General features: G+C 45.3%; 1 long non-coding RNA gene across 1 annotated transcript in view; it reads left to right on the forward strand.

Moving 5' to 3' along the window:
* The window catches only part of LOC132249617 (uncharacterized), a 45339-nt gene extending 31189 nt beyond the window's left edge, over positions 1-14150 (forward strand). The window contains exon 3 of the long non-coding RNA XR_009461127.1: positions 13030-14150. This is a non-coding gene — a long non-coding RNA (uncharacterized LOC132249617). The remainder of the gene's footprint in view (positions 1-13029) is intronic.
* The last annotated feature ends 2591 nt before the right edge of the window (positions 14151-16741 follow it).

Raw genomic sequence — 16741 nt, forward strand, 5'->3', positions numbered from 1 at the left:
TAATCAGAAAATATAAGCCTCAGATAATATTTTCAGGGCTCATGGTAATGCTGTTTAGATGTATATTTGACTTTAAAAGAGAAAATGTATAAAAGCCTCTAAACAAAAAAGGAAATATTTTATCCATGTTCCTAAAGATACATATAAATTCATTTCTCGGTCATTTGATATGTCAATCTCCTATATATTTTAGCTATTCAAGATTGTTAATATTACAGCTGGATGGTTCATGGCAAGAAAGTTAAATGGTGTGTGTGTGTGTGTGGGGGGGGGGTGGTGTTTGTGTTCACTTTTAGAGATAAAACCTAGTGGTTAGAGCAGTTGCTCGGAAAGAGGGATAACTGGCCATCATCAGCCTGTAAGGATTTAAACCCATGTCTCCTACCTTTCAAGAGAATGCCCTAATCACCAAGCTATAACATACTTTGGATGAGGGCATCCTATAGTCCTGTTGAAGTTGGACCATTAGGCAAACAAGAATACAAAACACATGGACTTAGAGAGAGGGCAATCAAGAGGGAGTGTGACAGTAGCCCAGTGATAAGGACACTCATTGGAAGGCAGGGGGGCAAGGTCTGAATTATGTCCCTGCTCCAAGAACTGTTAGTGTTTTTCCCCATGACTTTTTAAGATGCATTATTATAATATCCTCCCAGGAGCAGTAACCAAGGACTCCTTTCCTTTCATGGGAATGACTCTCCCTCTTGCTTGTTTTGCTTCTGGTTCCCTTGATTCTTGCATTTCTTTCTGTCCAGTGGCCAAGCTTCAATAGGAATGCAGAATGGCCCCATCTGAGCCTCACCTCTGGCAGGTTTGTTCCTCTCTTGGGAGGTGGGAGATATGGGTTTGTGCCACCATAGGCTGAGGAAGGAATTTAACCCAAGTCTCCTACTTCCAAAGCAAGCATTTCTATGCCTAAGTAAATTTTCTGGTAAAAGCGTATGTATTTACAGTCTTCTGGGTGCTTGGATGGCAGGGGATTTTGAGCTTTCCTCAAAAGACAAAAAGTCTTTGCAGGAGAGTATATAAACCCTCGGCTTTTGCTTCCTTTTGTTACTGAACTCTTGACTTCCTTTGTTTAAACCATATGCAAAATTATTAGGGCTGTCAGTTAATCACAGTTAACATATGCGATTAACGCAAAAAACAAATTAAGGTATTAATTTTTTTAACGAGTATTAATCACACACATTGCGCTACTGCTGGCCCTAGCCCCGTGGTACTGGTGGGGGCCTCCATGCACAGCTGTGACCCCAGCCCGTCCTGTGCTTGCTCCAGATTTGGCCCAGTGGATCTGATCAGCTCTAGACTAGCTGGAACCCACGTGCACAGCCCCAACCCTGGACTCGTGCCAGCCGGAGCAGACCAGCTGGAACGCGTGTAAACAGCCCTGATCCCGGCCCACACCGCGCCTGCTCCAGACTCACTCACCCGTGCTGACTAGCAGCAGCGGCCAAGCAGAAGCTGCTGCTCAGCATGGGGGAAAAGCGGGCCCTCTCTGCATCGCTGCAGGGACCTTCTTTCTGCAGTCGCCTGGAACCCAGACTACCCTGTGGCTCCTCTCAGCGCTGTCATTGCTGTGTCCAGGTAGTGTTACCATACGTCTAGGTTTTCCCAGATGGGTCCTCTTTCTGGATCCTCCAATCTCCAATATTAAGAAATGCCTGGGATTTTACTCTGCATCTGCTCAGCATCGAATTTTTTCCCGGAATTTTTTCTCAGTTTGCTCCAGCAAGTAGCTGCTTGGAGATGGGGGAAGTGGGGAGAGGGGTATTGTAGGCAGGGGCATCACATGTGTCTGCTCACAAGCCCCAACAGCTGCAGGCTTGGAGGGGCGGGGGGGGGGGGGGGTCTGTGTCTGCTTGTTGGCACTGAGGCTGGAGCAGGGCTGGGGAGGTGCCTGCCCCTCCAGCAGGGAAGAGGTGGGGGGGTTCTTTGGGGGCAGTAGGGACCTGCGTGGGCAGCAGGGTTGAGGGGGCAGGGCCTGTGGGTCAGGAGTGTAGGGCACAGGCAGGGCCAGGGGTTGTGGGTCAGAAGTAAGGGGCATCAGGAGGGACAGGGGGGCTGTAGACTGGGAGTGAGGGGCAGCATCATAGTCTGGGGGATGAGGTACTGTGGCTCAGGAGTGAGGGGGGCTAAGGAGGCTGTGGCTCAGGAGTGAGGAGCAGGAGACTGGCACATCACTGTGCTCCCCACATTCATATTACTGCCCCACAGGTGTGCTCATTTTGAAACTGGAAATATGGTAACCCTAGCTCTGGGACACCCAACAGGGCAGCAGTGGCAGTGCAGAGGAGCTGTAGGGCAGTCTGAGCTTGGGTGGGCAGCTGCAGCAAGAAGGGCCCAGTAGCAGCAAAGGGAAAGGACACTTTTCCCTTGTGCCAAGCAGCACCTTCTGCCTAGCCACTGCCGCTGCTGCTCGGCATGGGTGGGTGAGTCTGGAGCAGGTGCAGGGTGCGCTGGGATCAGGGCTGTTTGCACAGGTTCTGGCTGGTCTGTTCTGCCAGGCATGAGTCCAGAGCAGGCGCAGGGTGGTCCAGGGTTGGAGCTGGGACTGGGTGCTGCTGGTGGTGGCAGAGGAGGAGCTGCAGGGTGCATGAGCTCCAGGCTGTTGGGTGTGGGGGGGTGATGACTATTGTTTAACTGTGTGATCCAAATTGTGATTAACTACAACTATTTTTTTTAATCTCACAATTAATTGCGATTAATTTTTTTAAATAGTTTGTGAGCCCTAAAAATTATATTTAGATTGTCAGTATAATGTTACTCAGTAATTAATATTCATATAGTACCACAGATGTGCATGCCACTTTGCAAACAGATAAAAATTGTGTCCTGAAGGGTTTGCAGCATCTGTTTGGATGTAGTGCAGTGAGTGCAGATGACTCTTGACATATTGGTTAGAGAACAGGCAAATTGAGGATGATAGTAAAAAAAAAAAAAAAAAAAAAAAAAAATCTGACTGCTTGATTTGTTGCGCAGATAACTCAGTAATGTGCTATCAAAATTATTTTAGACTGCTCCCAAGAACCTAAAGCCCTCCTGGATAGCCAGGAAAAATAATGACCTTTTAGATCAAGTACTTGCTGGACTTCTCACATTGTTTGGACCAATGTTATTAATCTAAATATTTATATATGATTGTGTTTTGGTACTATATTAGAACTTGGGTATTTGATTTAGTTCTAAAATTTACATGTTGCTTGATGCCTAGGCTGGTTGATTCATCAATAAACTGTTAATTGGCACCAACTTTCTTAGGGATTAGTGAGTGGAATGAGACTAAAGATTATTAGTTAGTTTTGAATTTAGGGTAATAGAAGATATTTTTTAAATGTCTTTACTTCCTTAAATTGTAATGGTATTAACACTATATCCATAAAATGGAATGGAAATTGTTTAGAGCAGACAGCTTTATTTTTGCATTTCATGAGTTTTAATCCTGTCTCCTCCTTGCTATACTCAATATGTACAAGTAGATATGACGAAAACATTTTCAGAGGTGTTTGCTTCTGTGCTTTATTGTCATGTGACAGCAGGATGATTATTTGGAGTTATTGCTCTTTTTCTAATGTGTCTCATTGCTCTTAAGAAATGAAAATTATTTCTATGCATTTATCCAAATAACAAAACTTGCAATAGAAGCATTGTATCTCTATGTACAGTTCATTCAGAAAAAAATTAATTCAATGGAGCATTCTCATTTAAATATGCATTAAAATAGATGAATTCCAATCCATTCTTGGATACCAGCCTTAGCCATTAAACATATCATGTTTCACTCTTTATAGATGAGAGTAGGTGTGTAGTGCTAACAAATAAGCTATTTATTATGCAACCTTTTTGATCTGACTCAGTCTGTAAGGAGATATCTGTGTTGATATTTAGGGTCAGGCCAAGCCTTGTGAGCTGCCTTTCCCCATCTTTATTATTCTTTGAAGTCACTGCCAAAGCTACTTGCACTGTGAGGCAAGCTGTTTTAACAGATAGGAGGCTTTCAGTAGCTTGCTTGTAAGCAGCACATACTAGGTGATGGTTGGGTAGCCTACGTGTTTTGTTACTTAAAAGCTTTGCTAAGGACCCCATGGCAGAATACCATCTCTGCCTCTTCCCCAAACTTTGCTATCTGACAATTTGGTTACCATGGTCACTGCAAAGGGCAGACACCCCTAGCCCCATCAGCTTCAGGTAACCCTGAATTGTAACCTGAGCTGGATACATTCCAGAGGGAGGGGGGGAAACCTGCTCGCTCTGCCTAAGTGACTGGCCACACGCACCTGGGTGAGGGCTTACACTGTATTATTCTAAGCAATGCCAACATGACTGGGAGGGGGCTAAAGACCCTGCCAATCTACCTGGCAACCAGTGATGCATTTCAAATTGGTTGGCTGGCAGCCAACATTTGCTAGCCTTCATTGAATCAGGTAAATGAGATCTAACTACTTATATATCGCTGGCAGTAACTCAGATGTGTGATCAAAGGCTGCCATGCCACTGTTAGCTCTAAAGGACTTCTCTGATATTGCTCTACCATGTACCCTATTCCAAACCTACTCCTTGTAACCAATAAAGTTCTCATGTGTACTTAGCGTGGGAGACTTATTGGGAGAGGGTCTAGATTATGCCTTGGGGTCCTCTTGGTTCGGCTGACTGAGGAAGATGTCTATTTGTGCTGCAGACTGAGGGAACACCCCAAGTTCTTGCAGTGGGTCAAGTACCCTCAAGGACTACTGGACCTGTGTTTCCCAGAGGGTGCAGGTCCAGGATCAGTCTAGACTCTGGGTGGTGGCAGCGTTACCTCCAGGCTTGCGGGTGTGTTCCAGGAAGGGGGTTGGCCAGACATGAGGTGCCCCCAGGGAGGTACTCAGAGCATGGAAGGTGGTCTGGTACAATGAGGTGGGTGGCTCAATCCATGTGTGATGGGCTAGCTGGCAGTGACCTAGCCCAGGGGTTTTGAAGGGGTAGAAGATGATTGGAGGACTTGGGATTCCCTTTCCTCACCAATCAGGCCCCAGAGACTCACCCCTCATGTCCCCTGATTGGCCCCTTGGGTCACCTGGGTCACCTGCATGGCTGACTCAGGAAAGAGACCAGCGAGGGCCCATGAGGAAGGAGCTTCAAAGAGTTGGCAAGAGCTGAGCCAGTGGGGTAGAAGCAGTTGCTCCAGAAGAGCCTGAAGGAGCAGGACCTGCAGGCAGCAGTTGGACCCTCAGCAGCACGGTGTGTGGATGGCAGGAGAGGCTTCCTGCTGGGTTCCAGGATCCTCTATGTGAGGCAGCAGCTGGCAGGAGAGGCTTCCACGCTCCAGCAAGGATCTGAGCAGCAACCTGAGGGGTTTCCAGCTTGGCTTCCAGCTCCTCCGATCAGAGACCAGGCAGCTCAACCTGAGGCCGGGGCTCCAGGAAGGTCAAGACCCCTAGCAGCTTGGAGCAGTACTAGCACTGCTGGCTGTGTGGCAGAGTTTCTGCATATCACATGGGAGATTCAAGTCCAGACTTTGGTGACTTGGGGTGAGTGAGCTAACAAGGAGAAATTCCTCTTGCAGTGGAAAGGGGCCATTGTGTTTTCCCACTTTCTCCCCTTCCAGGTACCTAGACCCTATATTTCTTTGTCCTTTGACATTTTGTATTTTGTGCCTTTTATATTTCCCCAACCAGTATTGTTTGCTCTGCTGTTTGTGTTTTATATTTTGTTAACTCTGTCTTTTGTCAACTGGATGAATATGTCTTTGATTACAAGTGTCTAACCTTTGTTGAATCCTGCCCCCTTGGGGCATTGTAGTGTCCACTATACCCCTTGATTATGCCTGTTGTGTTCCCAGTATTGTTCCGTCATTAAAAGGTATATGGTTAAGTCCCCAGTGGTGGTCTGGCTCTGCTCTATAGGGGGAGGAGAGTCCCTACACCTCCCACAGCGCTTGTGCACCTGCTTTGATTCCTTCAACTGGAGAGGGGGGGTACCTCTTGAAGTACCGCCCGGGTTACACAGGAGCACCCCCTACTGGCCCACCACAGACCCATGTAAGAAAACATGACAAACAGACTTCTCTTTCACTGTGCTGCTACAGTAAAACTGTACACTGGCAGAATAAACAGCCTCAAAAATCTAACGTTTAAACTTGGACCCTGGAGTCTTCTTTTTACCAAGATGCAGTTTTCTTCCTGCTCTTGCCTTTCTTTACTGAAAAAACCTCTGCCCCCTCCCAAAATTTAGGTGAAAATGAAATGGCTTCTAATATATAGTTCATCTTTCAAGCTCAAAGTGATTACTCTTAAAATTCTGCAATGGGAATATGAACTACTCACTTCCCAAGTAATCCTGTCTACAGAAGTTTGTACTGGCCACTGCCTCTTCTGGGATTAACTGCCAAAAAGCTTCCAATCTTTTTTCATGTCTAAATATATTAAGTAAATAGCACCAGATTCAGGCAGGGTGCTGTTTTACTATTAACAAAGGAATGGTGAAATCTTGTGTGTGTCTGTTAGAGAAAGTAGTCATTCTTTTTTTCAGTAAATGGGATTAACAAATCCAAAACCAACTCACAATCTGTATGGCTCATAGAGGACAATACTATTTTCTCTTTATCAGAGTTAGGAAATTTCCTTTCCCTAAAAATAAGTAATTCATAATTTTGGAAGTCTGATAACAGCGATCTGGATTTTCTGTTTCCCGTGGCAAAACACGGATTTCCTCCTTTAAAGGAGAAAAATGCGGGAAATCATGGATTTCCCCTTTCAGGTTGGCAGTGTTCCAGCCTGCAAGGGGCTGCTTGGGGCTGTGGAGAGCAGGACACAGGGGGCAAGAGGCACCACATGCATGTGAATGTGCACACATGCATGCGGCAGCCAGGCAGTGTAGTGGAGAGCAGCTCCTGCGGCTCCCTCCAGTTAAGTCTAGGAGTGGGGTGGGAGGGCTAGGTGATGCAACAGGAGGAGGCATGTGACCCCTCCAGACATCTGCATCCGCAGCCTGGCTGGACCTGCATGGGGCAGGAGCTGCCTCCACAGCCCAGTGAGTGGGACCTGGCACAGGAGGAGCACTGCGTTGCCAGGCTGTTGTCCAGTTCTCCCCTCTGTGCCCTCTCCCTGAAAATGCTTTTCTCTCTCTTGACAAAATATTTGTTGAGCCTAGTGGGTATCCCCAGGTAGTACCAGTTCCAAGTAATTGGCATTTTGTGAACAACTACAAAAGAGAAACTTTGAGGCATTCCTTTCTTTACCAGCTACAGTGATAGTGATTTATACAGCTTGGTTTCCTAATGCTTTTCCCCAGATTATATACTTCTCTCTCCTCTGCCACCAGTTTCCTCCTTTCTTGGCTGCCACAACAGTTCAATTAGAGCCTTGCCCAGACTTCTTGTATCTTCATAGGCACGTCTAGATGAGCGCGCATGTGCCTGTTGTGGTGTCTCAAAGCAGTTTGAGATGCCACAAAAGGCATGTTGTGAATGGAAAAATGTTCCCTGTGCTGCATATTTGTAGTGCAAGCTCTAAATTTGATACCTGGGAATCCAGATATAAAAAACCCAAACAACAAAAACAAACGAACAAAAAACCCCAGAGGAAAAAGAAGTGGTGTAGGGCACAGTCCAGGAACATGCCTTGAAGTAAGTAGAGGCTGGGTCCTCTAGAGAGATGCTCTGACATCTGGCCAGAACGTCTCTATGGTGCTTCTGTTGTCCCAGCGTGCTGCCTTAGCATGCTGGGACAAATAAAAGCAGGGTAAAGCTGCAGTGTGGATTGGACCCAGGTGCTGTCCCAAGTAAGCAGGGATGTGGGTATGTGGGGGAGGGTGGGGGTTGAGAGGGATGTGGGGGTGTGGGGTTTGGGGGGCTTGAGAGGGGGCTGCCACACACCTGCTCCCCCCCTGCCCCCTGTGGCGCTGGCAGTGGCAGCCAGCTGTGCCGTTGGGGCCATGGGTCTGGCTGTAGGAACAGCCCCACAGGGTGCAGTGCTGCCTCACCTGGGGGTGTCTACATGCTAAATGGACTGGGCCCGACCTGCTAGCACTTTGGACAAGATTGGGGTGGGCCCCGCTCTACTCTCGTGCTGGCACTAGTAGCCAGCTGGGCTGCACCCACTGCAGTGCTGCCTGACCTGCGGTCTGTGCATGGAGAACAGGCCCACCCTGCTAGCGCACCTTTGGACAGGACTGGGACAGCTCCTACTGCCACCAGCGGCTCCTGTTCAGAGGCATGTGGTAGCAGGCTGGGTTGGGTCCGGTTGGACTGGGCCCATTCTCTGTGAGGGTCAGGATGTGGTGTGCAGCCACTGGGCAGTGCCTACAGTGAGCCGTGACTGCCCTTATGGCCTGGCTGGCTTCTGCCAGTGCCAAGGGCTGTGCATCGCAGGGGTTGGGGGAAATGGACATATGGTGGCTCCCCTCCAGCCACCCACAAATCCCATATTCCCCCCACACCTACCCACATCCCCCCCCACATCCACCTACATACCACACATCCCCTGGCACCCCCCCACCATATCCCACCCATCACACACCCAGCATGCTCAGCTGCTAGACAGGATGACACCTCATTTTTCTTTGATGAGAAAACCAAAAGCAAACATCCAACTATATAGATATTTAGAATTTATTTTATTATGATGACAGAGGCACTGGTAGGCTTCCAAATTGCTTTAACATTGTAAATATATCAATAAAACATTGCCCAATATATCTTATCTATATACATCTATCTGTTATCTATCTATCAATTGATAGATAGAGTGGTCTTTTGTTTTAATTGTGGAGTAACATGGATTTTATTGTATTTTAAAGAGTGAATTTGGGATCTTTTATCAGAGAATCTGCAGTTTTTAAATGGGGAACACCAGGATTTCTGCTAGTGAGGCAAGTGACAGGACCCAGGCAGAGGAGCCTGCTGGCAGGCTGGCCAGGGCTGGCACCTGGGACCCAGCTGGAGAGCAAACGAGGTGGCTGACGTTGTGGCCATTTGGGGTCAGGAGGACATGCTTTGACGGTTCAAAGCAGGCTACCACACTGAGAACATCTTTCAGGTGATAGCTGCCCAGATGGCAGGGTCAGGGCACACATGGCAGCAGTGCTGCACAATGGCCAACTGGGCAGCCACGGCCCACTGGCTGCTGGCCCAAAGGTGCACACTGCTCTGCTGCAGTGCCCATGCCATAGCCCAGGCAGTCATGCAGTCCCCATCCAGGTCTGGCAGGTGTGCAGACATGGGGCTGCAGGTCCAAGGGGGAAGATACTGTCGCAGGTGGTGGCAGGTCATAGCCAGGCAGCAGTTTCCTCCTTCCTCCTGCCAGTCTGCTGCAGTGGGTAGTGGCTACAGGGGCCACTCTAGGTCAGGGCTGCTGCAGCAGTCCAGCTGGCACGGGAGGCTGGTGTCCCCATATGTCAACTGGCTGGGCCTCAGAAGCTCCTGAGAGCAAGTAGCCCTGAACTGCTAACCAGGGCAGGTGTTAATACTCTGGCTGCAGATCCAGGAGGAGCTGCGCAGGGTCAGTTTGTCCCAACTGGCACAACTTGCCCCACACCAAAGTGCATGTTCAGGCATGTGTGCTAAGGCAAAAATCTCCAGCACAAATTTTTGCTGTTCCTGTTTGAGCTGCTGCAAGTGCATGTGTGGATGCACCACATGAGTAAGTTCTCCTTGTATCTTCAGTTATGTAGTTGTTGAAGTTCAGCATGAATTCCCAGATTCCCAGAAGTGTAGGACTGGAAGGGACCTCGTGAGATCATCGGGTCCAGCCCCCCTGCTCTGGGAAGCAAAGACTGCTGGGGTCAGATAACCCCAGAAAGGTGTGTTCAGTTTCCTTTTGAAAATCTCCAGGGTAGTATCCTTGGACTGATACTCTTTAATGTCTTCATCAGTGACTTGGACGAGGGAGTCAAATGTACTCTGTCCAAGTTTGCAGATGACACAAAGCTATGGGGAGAAGTAGACACGCCGGAGGGCAGGGAACAGCTGCAAGCAGACCTGGACAGGTTGGACAAGTGGGCAGAAAACAACAGAATGCAGTTCAACAAGGAGAAACGCAAAGTGCTGCACCTAGGGAGGAAAAATGTCCAGCACACCTACAGCCTAGGGAATGACCTGCTGGGTGGCACGGAAGTGGAAAGGGATCTTGGAGTCCTAGTGGACTCCAAGATGAACATGAGTTGGCAGTGTGACGAAGCCATCAAAAAAGCCAATGGCACTTTATCATGCATCAGCAGATGCATGACAAATAGGTCCAAGGAGGTGGTACTTCCCCTCTATCGGGCGCTGGTCAGACCGCAGTTGGAGTACTGCGTGCAATTCTTGGCGCCGCAATTCAAGAGGGATGCGGATAACCTGGAGAGGGTCCAGAGAAGGGCCACTCGTATGGTTAAGGGCCTGCAGACCAAGCCCTATGAGGAGAGACTAGAGAAACTGGACCTTTTCAGCCTCCGCAAGAGAAGGTTGAGAGGCGACCTTGTGGCCGCCTATAAGTTCATCACGGGGGCACAGAAAGGAATTGGTGAGTATTTATTCACCAAGGCGCCCCCGGGGGTTACAAGAAATAATGGTCACAAGCTAGCAGACAGCAGATTTAGATTGGACATTAGGAAGAACTTCTTCACAGTTCGAGTGGCCAAGGTCTGGAATGGGCTCCCAAGGGAGGTGGTGCTCTCCCCTACCCTGAGGGTCTTCAAGAGGAGGTTAGATGAGCATCTAGCTGGGGTCATCTAGACCCAGCATTCTTTCCTGCTTATGCAGGGGGTCAGACTCGATGATCTATTGAGGTCCCTTCCGACCCTAACATCTATGAATCTATGAGCCTGCACCACCCCTGTTGGGAGTCAGAATCTGGTCACACAAACAGTGAAGAATTTTTTCCTTATATCCTGATCTCTAGTCTTGTTTCTGGTGAAGTTGTGCTGCTCCAGACCCTATCTCTGCAGGCTTACTTGGATGGGTTTGTTTTTCTAGGTTACAGCCATCCTGTTGCCCTAAGGCACTCCATTTGTTTGAATGAGAGCCATCAAAGTTGAATGCTTCCATTGTTCCTATTCTGGGAGATGCATGATGGCTCACTCCACAAACATTGAAGCATTCCATGGTGCAGCAATTTAATATCCTATGTGGTGGGTTCATATGTAGTGCATGGATGGGTTCTCTGAATTGTCACAGTAATTGTTATATTTCACCATTATTTATATTTATTCAGGGGAATAAAGAAGGTCTTGCAATTGTAATGCACTTAACTAAGGCCTGAGGAAAACTGGGCTCCGTTTCATAGGTTTTCTTGGTGTCCTTGGGCGAATCACTTAGTGACTCTAAATACCTTTCTGCTAATCTGAGAGAATAACATACTTCCATATTTAATGCTAAACTCAGGCCAGAGACTTTCTTTTTTGTTTTTAAAATGGCTGCTATAACGGGGTATGGATTGCATTTGACATCTTCAAGTTTTAGTGTAATATAAATGAATAAGAACAATAAAACCTGAAATTTTTTTCTTGCCTCCCATGATGGTGGTGTTCTTTACTTTTTTAAAATGAAGCGTTCAACTCTCTTACTGTATTTGATTTGTTTAGAGAAAACAAGACCAGACACGTAAAGGAACATGGGAATGGGCTGGGAGAACAGGGCAGACTTCTGGCTGAAGTGAAGGAGGAATAGAAACTAATTGTGTGCACCATGTGGTGAATGAATTTACTTTCCACTGAAAGAAAAAAAAGCTTAGATCATAGGAGGCTATTCTAAATGCATGGGTAAGACAAAAAATTGATATTGAATAAAAATTTTCAGAGTGCTTCCTTAACTGAAAGCTAGTGAGACTTAGCTCTTAAGTGACATAGGTGGGGTTTTTTTTTATGTTTTACCTACTTTTTCCATCTTCTTGCATTCAGCCATGCACAGTGTGACCTTACCTGGCTGCTGTCTGTATTAACTATCACCAGCAGTTTCAATTTCTGCTCTAGTTGTCTGTATTTCTTTTCTGTTGCATGTTAGTCAAAAATCTTCCACTTTTTTTTTTGATGCAGCTAGTGTATTCTTAGGTCATGTGTTCTGTTTCTTGCATATTTTCCATGTTTCTGCTTCTGTGAAGGAAGCGTTTGAACAGTGTACAAACTATCATATAGAGTATAATTATCTTTATGACTTGTAATTTGTTGGCATCAATGCTGTATGAAATAAAATTCACATCTGGAGATCAAACAAATGCTAAGCAGCTCTTAGTACTCAAATTTTATTTCACTATGGTGTATTTATACTTCAGTCATTTCTAATATTATTGGGGAAACCTGATTCATTATTTAACATTTAATGGATTATTGCTGCTGACAAAGCAAATGAAGACCTAATCGGCACTTCCTAAGTAATTCATGTATGGCACTATTTTGGTTGTCCATATCTTTTGTTTTCAGTCCTGTTCTAGTTGTGTTGCCTCTCTTTGTCATCTTTACAGTTACTTGTGCCAGTGCTATAGCCACATTTCTGTGTAATACATGTGCATTTCAATGGGTAAATGTTTTTGTCATAAGAAGTCTCATAATGACTAATTCCATTTGTCAAGATTAATAGCAGTCATACTGACATTGGCTTTACTAGGACTGTTTGCAGTGCATGAAATTTAAGCACATAGGAAATCTTTTTGTACAGTGAAAGGGCAGATTACTGATATCTGAGGAAAAACTGTCAAATGTTGGCTTAGAATCAGACCCATCAGCCTCAATAAACAAGGAGTACACAAGAAAAAGGGCAAACAGTGCACACAGTTGCAGTTAACTATATGGAAAAATGGAGTTGGTTATCTGCCAATATAGTTCTCAGTATAGTTACTGTATAGTGAAATATACAAACAGTCTTCAAAAAAAAAGCTTTCTGCCCTGCTCACAAATGAAGACAACATTGAGGAACTCTGGAAGGGACTTAAAATTGCCATCCATATGGCCTATGCCAAATCCATTGGCTATACCACCTGTAAACACCAAGACTAGTTCAATGAGAGTGGTGCCAAGGTCCATTGTTATATCTGCATGATACACCATCATCAAACTCTGTTCTCCATTTTTTGACAGTCACCCCAGCTGTTGTTAAGAACTGCATATGTTCCAGAATTGACACTGAATACCAAATGGAGGAAGGACTTTTCAACTTGGGATGTTTTTGCTTGAAGGTCAAAATATTCCAAGCAACCATCCTTGAATTTCAGTATGCTGACGACTAAGCCATCCTTGTACACACTGAGGAAAACATCCAGACTTTGCCAGATCTCTTGGCAGAACCCGACTGAACTTTGGTAAAGTGGTGAAACTAGGACTGTAGATTCCTGATTAATACGAGAAGTATGCTTGTTTCCCAAAGATCACAGCTATTGTAAGGGCTGTTTTTTCATCGGGGCCTCACTTAAGGTAGGCTGAAGGAACTTGCACTTATTTGTTTTCATTTGGACCCCTGGGTAGTGGAAGCAGCCCTGGGTGGTGGTTGTTCCTTGGGCTATGTGGAAAGAAGCCAACTTGCAATTGCATTATTTTCCTCTGATCAGGCCAACAGGAAGGTGAAACTGGAATATTTATCTTTCCTCATGGGGAACTTGTTTAAGAAGGTGACTGATCTTAAACTCCTGGGGTTTATTGTTGCCACAATAGGCTTCCCTTTTATTGAAAGAATTAAAAAAAAAAAAGCTAGGTGCAGTGAGTGAACTGATTATACTTGCACGGTACAGTCCACCTGCCAGTATACCCATTCTTCCTCCAGATTTGGTAAATTGAGGGACCCCAGGTTACCCTTAATGTATTATGGTCACCTGTTTTCATCTCTGTAACCTCAGAGAACATTTTTGACTTTAACTGGTTGAATAACTGGTAGAATGACCTGGGTGGGGAGGGTGCCTTGCAGCATCTTGTCCAGAAAAAAAGCAGTATAGTCGCGATGTTCAGTTCATGTACTACGTTAAAACATATAGATGCCCCTTGTTAAAATTGTTGCACCCACTTATGTCTCATTCTTTTGAATGAGACTGAGAAGGCATGAAAACACGGATCAACACTATAGTTAATCTGATACTAGGCTGAATGGCTATTTTTTTTTCTTCATTATTTATTCTCTGCTGTGGAAAAAACTGTATAATTGAAAAGACCCACCTCTGTTCAAAATGGTGCATTTACCAGATTTAAGATAAATAAAAGTCGATGTGATTTATCACACACTTTATTTTGTGTGATGTATAAATCTCCTAAAGCAAATGGTTTGGACAAAAAGCTAACACATTTGCAGACATTCACAAAACTGGTACTTACTGGGAGTGAAACGTGGGGGAGTATGATTTTCTCAAAATCTTAAACTGCAATCTTGTAGAGCAGTTCTGTGCGAATAGTTTTGTGTGAGGAAAAATCTTTAGAACTCTGTTGAAACCAGGGACTTGAGGGAGGTGGGTTTTATAGGTGCAGTGGCAGACTAAGATTTAACAGGCCCCTGGGTAAACAGAAAATTGGAGGGCAGGTTTCCCCTGTGCCTGCCAGGGGCTTGTAGCTGAGCCCACCAGCCTCCTCAGCATGCCTGGGGTGAGCCAAAGGGCACAAGTGCTGTTGAGGTGAAGGTGGCCCTGGCCCTGGCCCTGACCCAGCCCGGCCCCTCCACCTGGCGGGTGTTGTGCAGCCAGGGCTGTGGTCCCCCAGTGCAGTGGGACAGGCCAGGGCTGGCCTTGGGTGGGGGTGTGGGGGCAGGCATGGGCTCTGCACCATCCTTGGCTGCCCACCTGCCCCTCTGCTGGCCCTGGTGGGGTGGGGTGGGGCTGTCCTGTCCCGTCCTGTCCCAGTGGCACTGGTGCCAGCAGCCGCCCACAGACGGCAGAGAGTAGAAGCAGGAGTGGGGCCATTCATGGGGCCTCCTGGCAACAGGCAGTCTCGGGAAGCTGCCACCAGCTGCACGGAGCCTCGAGCCTGGTCCCTACCCTCTGGCTCTGGAGGAGGCATGCGTTGCCTGCCCTAGATGCCCACAGCTAGGATGCCTGGCTGGACTGTGCTGCCCCTGGTGCCCCAGGGGACCCCTGATTGGCAAGGCCCCGCAGGCCCATGCGTTAATCCACCCTGCATAGGTGTTTTATTTCCCCAAGTCCTCAAGCAATGTGCAGAATTATTTCTCAGTTTCTATAAGCAGTATAACCCAACCACTCACTCTGTTTAAAACTCAGTAAAGGTCTGTCCCCAAGTTTTTGGGCCAAATATGCATGGAGACATTAAATTTTTAACCCAACACTTTATCTCATGGGATGCAATTATAATTTTATTTCAACTAGATATTTGAAAATTGTTGTGCTTACTAACTCTGGGAGAAGAGCATTTGGTTTAGAGTTCTTGCCACTGGTATCTTTTATATCACAATGTTGGAATTGTTTGTTTTTGATTAATGGCTTCCAGTTTGGCTATAGTTTAGATAAAATGATTATTTGCCAGCTATAAAGCACTAAACAACTGAAACTGGATGCCTAAAATTGTCCTGAATATCCCATATAAACTGTTAATTTTATAATTTTTTCCAAGGCATTTTTAACATTTTATTTCCATGTGTTTTGGCAACAACAGCCAAGAAAAAAACCATTATATTTAAACAAACATACAGTGCATAAGTAAGACATTCCGGGCTGTAGCTTGCGGTAAGACTGACAGGCAGAAGACCCAGAGAAGGATTTATAGGTGTATTTAAAAAGTCTTTGTTTGCAAAGATTAAACCGTCACATTTCTCTAAGTCAAATAATGATGCCTAGCAGGACAGGATGGTCCAGATGGTCCATATGGACCTATAGATAGACCCAGAGGAAACGCCAAATCTGTAAAATGTAAACCCAGATTACTGCATACATGTGTTTCAACTGACAAAAATTAGAGTAGGATTAATAACACATCCCTCAACAGAAAGACTTTTTGAAATAACTAAAACAAATGTTACAAGGGAAAGGAAAAAGGAATAAATTATAGGAGCATATAAAAAGCAATAAATATATTTTTTTAAAACAAAAATTTAGGAATGTATATGCCTGTCCAAAAACATGATCGATCATATTTGTATGTTCATTTAAAATTACTGTAATTGCGCATGTAAATTGAATGACCATTAACTTCAGTAGCTGTTCAGCCATCCTTTTATTTACTTTCTAATATAATTGGACTTGTCTTTAATAGAACAGATTTTTTAAAAATTCCCAGTGCACTGTTTTTCTATTGGAAAATGGTGATTTATCAAAAATTAAATGTTCAGTGGGACTCTTTTTTTTTTTTTTTTTCCATATGGGGGAGAGCTGTTTTTATAAATAGAATTTATTGGACAATTTGAATTTTTTACCTGGCTTCTTTATTTTTATTTTTTTATTATAGTATACATTTAAAGCTTAAATTGGGAACATTTCAATTAACCTGAAACCATTTTTGTGGAAAACTCCATTTTACAAAATGCTTTGTGCCCACCCCCTTGGAATAAAAACATTTCAAAATAGTGGAATATCTCACAGGACAGATATTCACACAGTGGCTTTATTGTATCTGATCTGTCCTCTCCTCTGTGGCTTTCATTTATTTATTTATTTTTAATTTAGTAAGTCCCAGTTCCATAAAACATGCTTTTCTGGTCTCCTACTTTTTCCCTATGGAAAAAGCATGACCTTTTTAAAATCTTCAGTTTTATCTTTGTTTACACTAGAAGTGTGATGCTCTTACTTGCTCTTCACAGAATTTTGGTATTTTGAATGACCGGCCACCTTCAGTCTGAACAAAAAAAACGCTTGCTCTAAATAGA

This window comes from Alligator mississippiensis, chromosome 3 (genome assembly GCF_030867095.1).
Source record: "Alligator mississippiensis isolate rAllMis1 chromosome 3, rAllMis1, whole genome shotgun sequence".
NCBI classification, from domain to species: Eukaryota; Metazoa; Chordata; order Crocodylia; family Alligatoridae; genus Alligator; species Alligator mississippiensis.